The following is a 13061-nucleotide window of genomic DNA, read 5'->3' on the forward strand; positions in this document are numbered from 1 at the left end:
TGTGGTGAGTACTGAACAGCTAGAGCAGAAGTTAGAGAAGTTGCCTGTAGTGAGTGAATGTGTTGATGTTTTGTTTCTAGAGGATCTACCTGGACTTCCTCTAGATCGTGAGGTAGAATTTTCTATTGACTTGGTCTCCAATATAGCACTTATCTCTAAAGCACCCTATATAATGGCACCATTGGAGTTGAGGGAGTTACAAACTCAGTTACAGGAGTTGCTAGACAAAAGTTTTATTAGGCCTAGTGTTTCACCTTAGGGAGCACCTGTGTTGTTTGTGAAGAAGAAGGATGGGTCTATGAGATTGTGTATTGATTATAGAGAACCGAATAAAGTCACAATGAAGAATAGATATCCTTTGCCACGCATTGATGACCTATTTGACCAGTTGCAGGGAGCTCAAGTATTCTCTAAAATTGACTTGAGGTCAAGCTATCACCAGTTGAAGGCAAGGGATAAAGATGTTCCTAAGACCGCTTTTAGAACTCGTTATGGGCATTATGAGTTCTTGGTGATACCTTTTGGTCTCAGAAATGCACCAGTCGCATTCATGGATTTGATGAACAAAGTATTTAAACCCCAACTGGATAAATTTATGGTAGTGTTTATTGATGACATCCTAATTTATTCGAGGAGTGAGGAGCATGAGCAGCATTTGAGGGTAGTACTGCAGATCCTTAGGGAGGTGAGACTGTATGCAAAATTTAAGAAGTGTGAATTCTGGTTGAGCAGTGTATCCTTTTTGGGTCATGTAGTGAATAAAGATGGGGTATCTGTGGATAGCACGAAGGTGACAACAATTGTTGATTGGCCACGACCTACTTATGTGATAGAGGTACATAGCTTTTTAGGGCTTGCTGGTTATTACAGACGGTTTGTGGAAGGATTCTCCTGTATTGCTTTGCCACTTACCAATCTCACCAGGAAAGGGGTAAAGTTTGAGTGGAATAATGATTGTGAGCATAGCTTCCAAGAGTTTAAACAGAGATTGAAGAAGATAAAGGAAGAAAGAGAGAGACAAAAATAGAGGAGGAGAGAGATATGTATATGTATGTGTACGTATGTTTGAGTGTATTATATTATGTAGGTATATGTCTGTGTACATGTAACTATGTATATATTTTCTCCGTATATGTATATGTGTGCATCCGTATATGTATATAATTTTCCTGTGTGTATATGTATACGTATGTAATACGTATTTTGTATATCGTTCGTGTGTATATGTAACATTCACCCTCTCCGTATGAGATACGGTTAGGTATGCATGTTGGTTACACCACCTTTGCTCCTTTCACATGAAACGTGTTAGGATTTGATGTTTACCTGTTTAAAACTTTCCCCCTCTCCGTATAAGATACGGTCAGGTATGCCTGTTGGTTACACCACCTTTTCACCTTTCACGTGAGACGTGTTAGGATTTGAAGTTTACCTGGTTAAAACCTTCCCCCTCTCCGTATGAGCTACGATTAGGTCCACATGTTGGTTACACCACCTTTACTCATTTCACGTGAAACATGTTAGGATTTGAAGTTTACCTGGTTAAAACCTTCCCCTTTTCCGTATGAGATATGGTTAGGTATGCCTGTTGGTTACACTACCTTTGCACCTTTCACGTGAAACGTGTTAGGATTTAATGTTTACCTAGTTAAAACCTTTCCCCTCTCCGTATGAGATACAGTTAGGTACGTCTGTTGGTTACACCACCTTTTCTCCTTTCACGTGAAACGTGTTAGGATTTGATGTTTACCTCGTTAAAACCTTTCCCATTTTCGCATGAGATATGGTTAGGTCCGTTTGTTGGTTACACCACCTTTGTTCCTCTCACTTGAAACGTGTTAGGATTTGATGTTTACCCGATTAAAGCCTTCTCCCTCTCCGTATGAGAGACGGTTAGGTATGCTATTGGTTTCGCCACCTTTGTTCCTTTCACGTGAAACGTTTTAGGATTTGATGTTTACCTTCCTCCTCTCCGTATGAGATACGATTAGATATGCCTGTTAGTTACACAACATTTGCTCCTTTCATGTGAAACGTGTTAGGGTTAGATGTTTACCTAGTTAAAACCTTCCCTCTCTCCGTATAAAAATATGACTAGGAACATCTGTTGGTTGCACCACTATACCTTCTTCTGCGTGAAATGCGTTTGGATTTTAAGTTCATTATTTTCTCTTCTTATGTAAGATGCGTTTGGATTTCAAGTTCACCTATCATTTGTGTTATGGCACATTTGTATGTAATCTTGTGGCACATGTAATGCGATGCACCCCCTGTTATATTTCATATCATTTGCACGAAGCTTGCCTCTTATGTTGCCATCTTCATATCTTTATCATCACTCCATGACATTGCATTGCATTGCATAATCATGAATTTTCAAACAACTAGCTTCGCGAAGCGTGTAAGTCCAACTTTCAAACTACATTTTGAGCATGTCATTTGTATTATGTCCGTGGACTACGCTGGTTTGATTCCTTACAAAGGGATACATAAACAACCTTCGGGTTCAACCAATTGCATATGCATTTTGTTTGTTTGCCCAAGTCTTATGGCCTTGTCAAAAGGGTCGTCTTTGGGCTTTAACATTCACTCACGTCAAGAAATGACTTTGAGCTCTATCAAAGAGGGGCAACTGTAGACACCCCATTTTGACCGGCCCTAAGACTTTGGCATTTTTTTTTAATTACCCGATAATGAAACAAAAAGGTGTATCTCACAGAATTCTCAATAAGAAAACTTAGAATTTGAGCCCTATTTCCAACCCTAAATAGCCACAAAATTACCTTTCCAAGGGAATATTCTAACCTCACGATTGCATCCAGAATGGTTCGTTTAGTTAGGATCAACCTTCGCTGCACTTCTAAGGCCTGACTGAAAAATTCTCTTCAAATCTGGGTTACAGCACAAGTATTTGAAACTTTTGGGCCAAATTACAATTTTCAAAACTTAGGGAATATTCTGTTACGTGAGGGAATATTCCATCAATGCTGATTGTGACGCTGACTTGGCGATCTTGTTGACGTGGCATGACTGGATTGATCCTTGCTGATAATGTGGCGCTGACTTGTCAGTACCCAAAAAAATAAATTTAAAGAATGCTGGTGAAGGGGTTTGAACCCACAACCTAAGACTCCACACCCAACACCTTAACCTCTCTACCAAAGCTTTGCCTTGTGTTATATTTTCCCTCAAATAATATTTGATCATTTCAAACCAACAGGCTGAGAAGATGTATTTTTTGTATTTTTTTCTTGTGTAAGACACTCACTACCCCATTGGCCAACCCATATATCACCAAATAAATACCAAATCATCCTCCATTGTCAAAAAGAGGTTTTGTTTGCATCTTTAAAAGAGTATCCTATGCAACCACATTGAAAATTTGTCCTCCTGTCACATTCTTGTCTCCCACCTTCCTTTTGATCTTCACTCTCCCTCATTGCCTATATAGAATGATCATATTGTAAAAGAGAGGGAGGACCACGAAATTGAAGAGAAAAGAGTGAGAAAAAAAGTGAAAAAAAGAGAGAAATTTTGAGTTTTTGAGCTAAAAATACTCTTATCTTCCATATACACCCCATACCTTCCATACCAACTGAAATTTCATCTTTTCTATACCCAAAACTCCTCCAAAAATTCTGAAATACTTGAATTTCAGTAGATTTGATCAAGAGGAAGAATGGGTGTTGGTAAAAGTGAGCAAAAACAAGAGAGATAATCACTTTTCCCCACATACACCTCCAAGCCATCATTTTAGCAAGGATTCCAAGCTTTTAAATTGAGGATTGAGAACACACTTCCTAAACTTGAGGGTGATCAAGAGGAAGTTTGGAAATCAAGAAGTTCAATCTTTCTTTGGAAAGTGAATTTCTAGTCTTCCATTTTCTTATATTTTCTATCTCATATTTATTTTCTTGCTTCTTATTTCATAATGTTTTGTTATAATCCAAGTGGTTTGTTTATCTCATATTTATTTTCTTACTTTATATTTCATAGTGTGTTGTTATAATCCTAGTGGTTTGTTTAGCTCATAATTATTTATTTATTTATTTATTTTTATTCACTTGCTTTAATTTCATATTTGTGTTGTTATAATCTTGCATGTTCTATCTTATATTTATTTTCTTGTTTTAGTTTCATAGTAATTATGTTGTAATCTTGCATTTCCTAGGTTATATTTTTCTTGTATTAGTCTCATATTGGTTTTATTATAATCTTGCATGTTCTACCTCATATTTGCTTTCTTGTTTTAGGTTCATGTTAGTTTTGTTGTAATCTTGCAGGTTCTATCTTATATTTGTTTTCTTGTAATCTTGCATTTCCTAGCTTATATTTTCTTGTATTAGTCTCATATTAGTTTTGTTGTAATCTTGCATGCTCTATCTTATACTTGTTTTCTTGTTTTAGGTTCATGTTAGTTTTGTTGTAAGTTTGCACTTTTTTTTATTTTACATTTGTTTTCTTGTTTTTAATCTAACCGGTAGTTGTTAGTTGAGCCACCTACATATTTCTTGTTTGTTCATTTTCTTGGTTTTGCAATAAGACAGGTTTTGCTAGGCCTAGTTGGCCGGCCGACCTAGTTGGCCGGCTGGTGTAGACTTCCCCGAACGTCCCGGGAGGAGATCCCCTCCCCCCCCCCCCCCCGCCGTTTTGTTCATTGGGTTCACTACAGTTCAGGACTCAATGTCACGGTCCTGTATCTAATCTCGCAGAGTGTAATGCAAGACCGACGAATCATCAAAGAGTCCAAATCCGGTAAATCATTTTTGAAAACAGATTTTTTGAAAGAAGTGCCAAACATGGACTGCTTTGCCAGATACAGAGTCGCCACATAAATGTTTTGTTTTGGGAAATTTAGGAAACCCTGACTCGTTGCCTAAGGCCATGTGTCCGTCATCACCAAAGTTGCCTCGGCTCGGGAACTTGGGTACGATTGGGGAAGGTCACTTCGTGAGCATCCATGCTCGCCCGATCAAAGATCGGCCTCTACTAACCATGATATCGGGTTTTGAAAACATTATGCGTTCTTATTCCGGTTATTAGCCTAGATTTACTATGTGATGCACACAGCATACAAGTATAGACTGGATCGCTTGAATTGGAACAAAACATCTCATGTTTGTTTATTTGAAAGTGGTTTGCTACTCGCAAGTAGGCTTAAAATGCAGATTTTGCCACCCTCGGGTGGGCTTAGAAAACATGGTTTTGCCACTATCTAGTGGGCTTAAAACTCACAATTGATGAATTGTTCCAATCCAAATAACCCAACCTTCACCCACAGGCATTCAGGCAGATATATCACATAAGCAATTAGCCTCATGGTAAGCATGCTATCATGGCAGTCACTCACACACATGCAAGGATGCTAAAGCATAAACACTTACCAAGTACTCCAAGCCAAAACAGAAGCTATGTTAGAAATCCATGCATGATCCTAACTATACAGAAATGCCTAATGCAACACATGCAAAAATGCAACTACAATAGGCTCGGCTATTCTAAAGATGGCATATGGAATGCTACAGCTAACAAGTATTCAATTTGGAATTGAAATACAAATGCAGTTAATATGATGAGTCGAGCCCGGTGCATGCAAAACAGATGAATGGATGCAAACATGCTATCATACTGTATGCTAATTGAAACATACCCTAATCTAACCATCATAAGCTAGTAAATAAAAGGGAGAAAGACGTGGGGTTGGAAGATATACATCACACGCACGCACACTTATTACAACATTACCCTCACTTGGAGGGTCCGAATAAATAATATACAGTCCCAATAAATAGTACAATCCGAATAAATAGTACAGTCTGAATAAATACAAAAACCCTAATTAATTGACAAATTTAACTAGGAAAGCAGTAAGTTAGCACGCAAATCTATGGACCGCCTCGGCTCTGTTCCAAATGGTGGATGATGCATGCTCGAGTCGCCTTTGCGCGGAAATCCATTGCGATGCCCCAATTAGCCTCTGTTTATAATTAAGCCCGGAGTATTGCATGAAGCTCCAAAAGATTGTCGGTTTCTGATTTGCTGCAACAGAGAGCAAGAAAGGGGCATGGCTAAGTATTTCTACGTATGTATGCACGACTACCCTTCGGGGAGTGTAGTCCTCGATCCTCGTGTCACCAATCACGCATCTCGATGCATGATGGCCGAGGAGTCAAATTGCACGTCTCAATATGAAATGAATGCACATGAAAACACAACAAGACCTAAACTCCATCATGGGTAATCCGGAGTGCCGGCGACCAGAAATTGAGACACGTTCCGTTACTCGGAGTACGAAACGTCCCTCGTTTCCCGTGCTTAGGCTAACTCCTATCCCAAACACAATGCAATATGCATGACATGCATGAATGTAATCCTAACATGCAACCTAACATACACAATGCTATGGAATGGCATACACAATGCACGATGTAGAGAGACATACACAATGCTCTAACATACAACCTAGCATACGCAATGCTATGAAATGAAATGGCATACACAATGCACAATGGACTTACACCAATATGAGTGGATCTCAGCTACACTCACGTTAGTGGCCATTAGATCAAAATGAGACTATCGAAATGCGTTCACACATGCACGCAAACCGAGAACCAAACCTAAGGCATAGTATGCAACTCTAACAAGGCATGGCAAGGCATGAAATATGGCATACAAGCATGTAATTTCCAGCACTAAAATGTGATGCAAAATGGTCCCGAAACATGGAAACATGGCACCCGATGCATGGAATGGTCCCGAAACACAAAACTAGGCACATGCATTGACCTATAGCTCTACAAAGCATGCATTATTTGATCATGAAGCATGAAGACAGAACCAAGGCAGTCCCAAAACATGAACATTTCTAGTTCAAAGCATGGCTAAAAGATGCTAACAAGACGGACTAAAATAGCATGCAACTTTAACTAGCAAACATGGGTTACATGGCATGTGCATGAAGCAGGTGAGAACTCATCAAACCAGAAAAAATCAGTGAATAAAATGTGCCAAAATATGCCCAAATAAGCATGGAAATTCAGCCAACACATGCACAAACGAGGGGTTCCTTTGGAAGGGCATACAAGGGGTTATTAAGCACATACATCAAGGACACTTAGCATGGAAAAATTAACTCTGGAAATCAAATATTGTAGCCCTAAAACTTACCAAATTGGCCCTGAAATCAATCAAAAAAGCATGCAAGATAGGGCCTCTTTGGAAGGCCAAAATGACCATCAAACAAAACAAGGTGAGAGGGGGTCACCCCCCTCTGATTTCAAGGCTCAAAAATGCATCAAAGCCACTGAAAATCCATTGGATTTCAGTGGCTAAGAGGCCAAACCATGGCCAATTCAAGTGCTCTAATTCATAGCCCTAATCATGAAAGAATGAAGCATGCATAGGGGAAGATGACTCCAAAAAAAGAATGGACCTTAATCAAACATGAATATGATGTCAAAAAAAGACTTTTTTCAGTTTAGGTCGAGGTCCGAAAAGGCTTACAAACAAGGCTAATATATCATGCAAAAACAGCCCTAAAAGGGAGAATGAGCAAACAGGGTAGTAAATGATTTCAAACAAGAAAGATCCCTTCAACAAAGTTGAAGAGGGGCTCAATAAAAGATACTTTACAGTTTATAGAAAATCTCGAATATGCTCACAAGTAAGGCTAAAATATGATGCAAAAATAGCCCTAAAAGAGAGATAAAGGGAAAGGGGCAGTATCTGGCCCCAAACAGTGAAGAGCCCTTCAACAAAGTTGAAGAGGGGCTCAAAATAAGGCACTTTTCAGTTTGGTTCGGAGCCCAAAAATGTTCAAAATCAAGGCTAAAATATCATGCAAGAAATAGCCCTAAAAGAGAGATAAAGGGAAAGGGGTAGCAGGTGGCTTCAAACAGAGAAAAACCCTTGATCAAACATGAAGATAAGCTCAAAATAAGATTATTTCTAGTTTGGCTCGGAGCCCAAAAATACTTGCAAGTATGGCTTATAAATGAAGCAAAAGAATGTAAGTTTAAGGGAAATAGGTGCTTACCCTTGAAGAGCAGTAAATCAGCAACTTTTGGACCAAATTTCTGAACTTTCAACCTCTTCAAATGTCCTCCCAAATGCTGGAATGAGTGATGGAGGTGTTATGCTATGGGTTGGTGTGTAAATGGTGAAGAACCAAGGTGTTTGGAGGCTTGGATGAGAGAGAGAGGGAAAGTTGTATACAAAAGCTCCAAGAGGATTTTTTCTAACCTCTCAAAATGGAGGTAAGGTGTTGGCTTATAGAGGAGAGGCCAAGGGAAAAGGGGGGGGAAAAACCAATTCAAATTTTCCCCCAAAAGGGCAGCCCCTCGGACAGTGGGTCAAGTGTAGAATAGCTGGCACAGCTGGAACACACTCAGGAGGGCAAAAATGGCCGACCAGGTTCAAAAGGTTCAGGTGGCCGGCTGGCCAGGCAAGGTGGCCGGCCGACCAGTTCAGGTGGCCGGCCGACAAGGTCAAAAGGATCAAGGTGGCCGGCCACCCCCTAGGATGAAGCCCCGGAAGTTATCTTTCCAATGCCACAAACCTTGCATCAAAATTCCTCCTGTGCAAAAAGTTATGCCTGTTTTGGTGAAGTCGCGCAGATTCGGTCCAAACGGATTTCAACCAACCATATCTCCTCCACCCGGACTTGGCTCTAGGAGATTTTTTGAGTGAAAAATGAAGCCCCAGAAGTAAGTTTTCCAACGGTGGTGGCCCCATATCTTAATTCCCTCTGTGCAAAGAGTTATGCCCATTTTTCTAAAGCCGCGCAGATGTTTTCCTCCTTCCCAGATTCATGTTGAATCACTTTTGACCAAAAAAAGCTGGTTTTTCAGAAAAATTACTGGCCTCCCACTCTCCTACAACCTTTCTAACAATGAAAAGAAGGTCTCCACCAAAAATGAACCAAGACGGATGCAAAACGGAGGTTCGGGGGCCAAAACACACAGTTCGGGGCCCCGAAAACAGGCTGTTAGGCACCAAAAGTGGCTTTCGACCACGAAGTTGGTCTCTCGGGCCACAGTGTCCCTCAAAAGGAAGGAAATAAGGTGTATGCCAAAACCTGGAGCAAACGGAGGTGGTTAAGCGGTCCCGAACCGAGGCACACGACCGACAGCTCCGAAAAACTAGAAACCGGGCTCCAAACGGGAAAAATGGCCTACGACCACGAAACGTAGCCTACGGCCACTGAGAGATGATCTACGAGACCTCTCCCTCCCTTCGGGAAGAGAAAACGGAGAAAACGAGACTTGGTTCGCAAACCGAGGCATGGTATAAAAGAGTTTGGAAGTCCTGAGGCAAGGCTCGCAGCCGAGACTCCGCAACCTCAGAACGAGCACAATATGCGACATCACCAAGCGCTCAATCGGTGATGTCTGAGTCTTAAGGTCGGTCGAAAATGGGGTGTCTACAGTTTCCCCTCTTTGACAGAACTCAAAAGTCAAGAAGTGACAGGAGTGAATGTCAAAGCCCAGAGACGACCCATTTTTGACAAGGTCGAAGACTTAGACAAACATACAAAGTACAGACAAATACATGGTTGCGCCCGCAGGCTGCCTACGTATCCCTTTGTAAGGAATCAAACCAGCGTAGTTCAGGGGCAGGATAAAATGATATGCGGGAAGATTTTGATGATTGGACTTATACGCTACGCGAAGCCGGTTTAAAAATTGAGGATTTATGCGATGCACTGCAATGTAGTGGCTAAAATGCAATGTAATAGCTAAGAGGTGAAGGTACCTTACAGGGGCAATTAGCAATGACTTACCTCATGCCGCTGGGGATCTTTCGCTTCTTCTTGGTTGAACTGTAGGTACTAGTTTTCTCCCTGACTATGGTCGTAGCTTTCCCTATTCTCCAACAGGGTGACAGACTAGGTTGATTCGGTATCCAGAATTGAGGCGCATACATATGCTATCTCAATCTATGGGGCTGCCATACAGATTTCAAGCCGAGGATATACCCTTGGGTATTTAAACCAGACTTTAGTCTCGGAAATCCCAAACCTTTGCGTTCTAGGCAAGAGCCATTCGAACTCTAGTTTCCACCGTCTCAATTGATCTCCTACGAACTCACTGCTAACGCAGGCAAGTGGCCATACCAGACCACTGCAAGTCGTTCGGGCACGACAAACACCAAAGAAATTGCACCTTTAGAGGATTTAAGGTCTCCTAGACCCGGGAGTGCACAAGACAGTGCGAATAAAGATACAGGATTTAAGGTCTCCTTAGACCAGAGGATTTAAGGTCTCTTAGACCAGACAGTGAAATAGATACGATGTAATAGATGTGATGCAATAGATGCAAAGGGTGAACACACGCCAACCACGCTGGACTCGTGAGTGGAGGAAGAACAAAGAAAATCAATCAGGAGCGCGTTCCATGCAACCTAAGATAAATTTCAAACGCGCTGAAATTGTGTGAGGAAGGGGAGGCTCCAAAAACAACCCGCCCAGCGCGTCTACAACGCAACCTGGGATAAATTCCAAACACGCTGAAATCATGTGAGGAAACGAACACTCTAACCATGCTGAAATCGTGAGAAGAGGTCCGAAAACAGTTGCTCAAGTGCGCACACAACGCAACCAGTGATAAAATCCAAACACGCTGAAATAGTGTGACGAACGGGACACTCAAACCACGCTAAAATCGTGAGAGGAGGTCCAAAAACAACCCGCCCAGCGCGTCTACAACGCAACCTGGGATAAATTTCAAATACGCTAAAATCGTATGAGGAAGAGAACACTCTAACCATGCTGAAAACGTGAGAAGAGGTCCGAAAACAACCGCTCAAGTGCGCGCACAACGCAACCTGAGATAAAATCCAAACACGCTGAAATCGTGTGAGGCAAAAAACACTCTAACCACGCTGAAATCGTGAGAAGAGGTCCGAAAACAACCGCTCAAGTGCGCGCACAACGCAACCTGCGATAAAATCCAAACACGCTGAAATCGTGTGAGGAAGAGAACACTCTAACCATGCTGAAAACATGAGAAGAGGTCCGAAAACAACCGCTCAAGTGCGCGCACAACGCAACCTGAGATAAAATCCAAACACGCTGAAATCGTGTGAGGAAAAGAACACTCTAACCACGCTGAAATCGTGAGAGGAGGTCCGAAAATAGCCGCTCAAGTGTGCGCACAACGCAACCTGAGATAAAATCCAAACACGCTGAAATCGTGTGAGGAAAAGAACACTCTAACCACGCTGAAATCGTGAGAAGAGGTTCGAAAACAACCGCTCAAGTGTGCGAACAACGTAACCTGAGATAAAATCCAAACACGCTGAAATCGTATGAGGAACGGGACACTCAAATTACGCTGAAATCGTGAGAGGAGGTCCAAAAACAACCCGCCCAGCGCGTCTACAACGCAACCTGGGATAAATTCCAAACACGCTGAAATCGTGTGAGGAAAAGAACACTCTAACCACGCTGAAACCGTGAGAAGAGGTAAACAACTCGGGAGCGTGTTCCACGCAACCTAAGTTGAGTCCCGGGGGACAACGATCCTAAACGCTGCTCAGTGTAAAAGGATAAACAATAAGAGATAACACAAGATGCAAATAAATGCAATAAGTGTGATGATACGATACATGTTGCAAGCAATGCGGAGCGTGATGTTTAAGGAATGCAATAAACAAACAAAGCGACACTTTAGAAAGAACCTCATGGAGTGAGTGGCAGTAAACCATTTTACTCTCGCGGGGAATGGTACTCAGGGAAAGCACTTCGGATCACCATTCTGGCTTGAAATAGTGAAACAGTCAACACAGTATTCTATTCACTTTGAACACACAGCTCGTATCGGCATACTGCTTACTCTGAACACGCAGCTCATAACATAATATTCTACTTATTTTGGAACATACGGCTCACGCAGGACACCGCTGATTCTGAACACACGGTCCGTTCTGAACATAACTCATTCTGAACTCACAGCCCATAACACAGTATTTTGTTTATTCAGCACACAACTCATACAAGACACTGCTCATTCTGAACATACAAGATGCAATGACGAAACTTGCCGAAGTTGAAACAATCTCGGATGCCCGACATTTTCCCTCTTTTCTTTCGCTTTGTAGCCCGGAACTTTCATAGCTTCAGATGGGTCCTGGTTTTACTGTTTTCACATGACCTGGGTTGAATCCCACGGCTTTATGAAAGAACCAATCCTGATTTGCACAAATGTGGAGAACAACACGGCACTCTGAGCACAAAACGATTTTTGAAATTGAAATGAGAAAAGGGTTCTCAACCGGGTATTGAGCCTACAACTGACCACAGCCAAAATGACTCAACAATGGAAAACAAAGGTAGAACAACCTAAACACATCTATTGACACTTAAACGACTCAAAACAAGAATCGAGACAAACAAAACACACGAACACAACACTCAACTGTGTTACAAAGACAAGAGACCTCTTGGTGCACGAGGAGCCAGTTTCTCTGGGTATTATTTCCCACCATTTTCTTTTTTGTGATTCTCACATCACTCGGCCCTCAGGCTCTGTTTTTCTGAAAAAGCCCTTTCCTCACTTTTTCTCTCAGCGCACATCTCTCTATTCTTCAATCTCTCATTTTTTATCCCTCCCCTGGGTGGTTGATGGATAAACAGAAAGTTGTGGGCTCTTGCCCAACATAATCAGTTCGCGGCTATTTCCTCCAGTGACATCTGTCAATGCGCCGGATGAGGGAATGGAGTATCTTGATCCATTCCAATCTTGTGCTTCACACTTGGCTTGATATCTCGCTGCTTGGAGGATGAGAGAGCTTTCAGCCCTTTTGTTGTCGCCTTCAGTTGTGTCTTTTCTGGCAGGTAGAGTGCCCTTCTTGGCAAGTATGGCGCATTTTCTGGAATGTATGTTGACAATGGGGAAAAGACAGAACACCTGACTCAATTGTGCCCCTAGTTCATCATCTTGACCATTTTTTATTTTTGGCTTTCTACTAAAACAATTTTAACCAAAATGAGAGTTAGATTAACACGCTTGTTCGATTTTCTGATTCAAAATCATGCAAGTTAGGTTATGAGCACTGAA

The 13061-nt window shown here is 41.7% G+C and overlaps 1 pseudogene; it reads left to right on the forward strand.

Moving 5' to 3' along the window:
• The first annotated feature begins 340 nt into the window (after positions 1-340).
• Positions 341-13061, forward strand: part of LOC145802496 (transcription termination factor MTEF1, chloroplastic pseudogene) — a 66287-nt pseudogene continuing 53566 nt past the window's right edge.

This window comes from Camellia sinensis, chromosome 11 (assembly GCF_055761805.1).
Source record: "Camellia sinensis isolate YWXY chromosome 11, ASM5576180v1, whole genome shotgun sequence".
In the NCBI taxonomy this organism is placed as follows: Eukaryota; Viridiplantae; Streptophyta; class Magnoliopsida; order Ericales; family Theaceae; genus Camellia; species Camellia sinensis.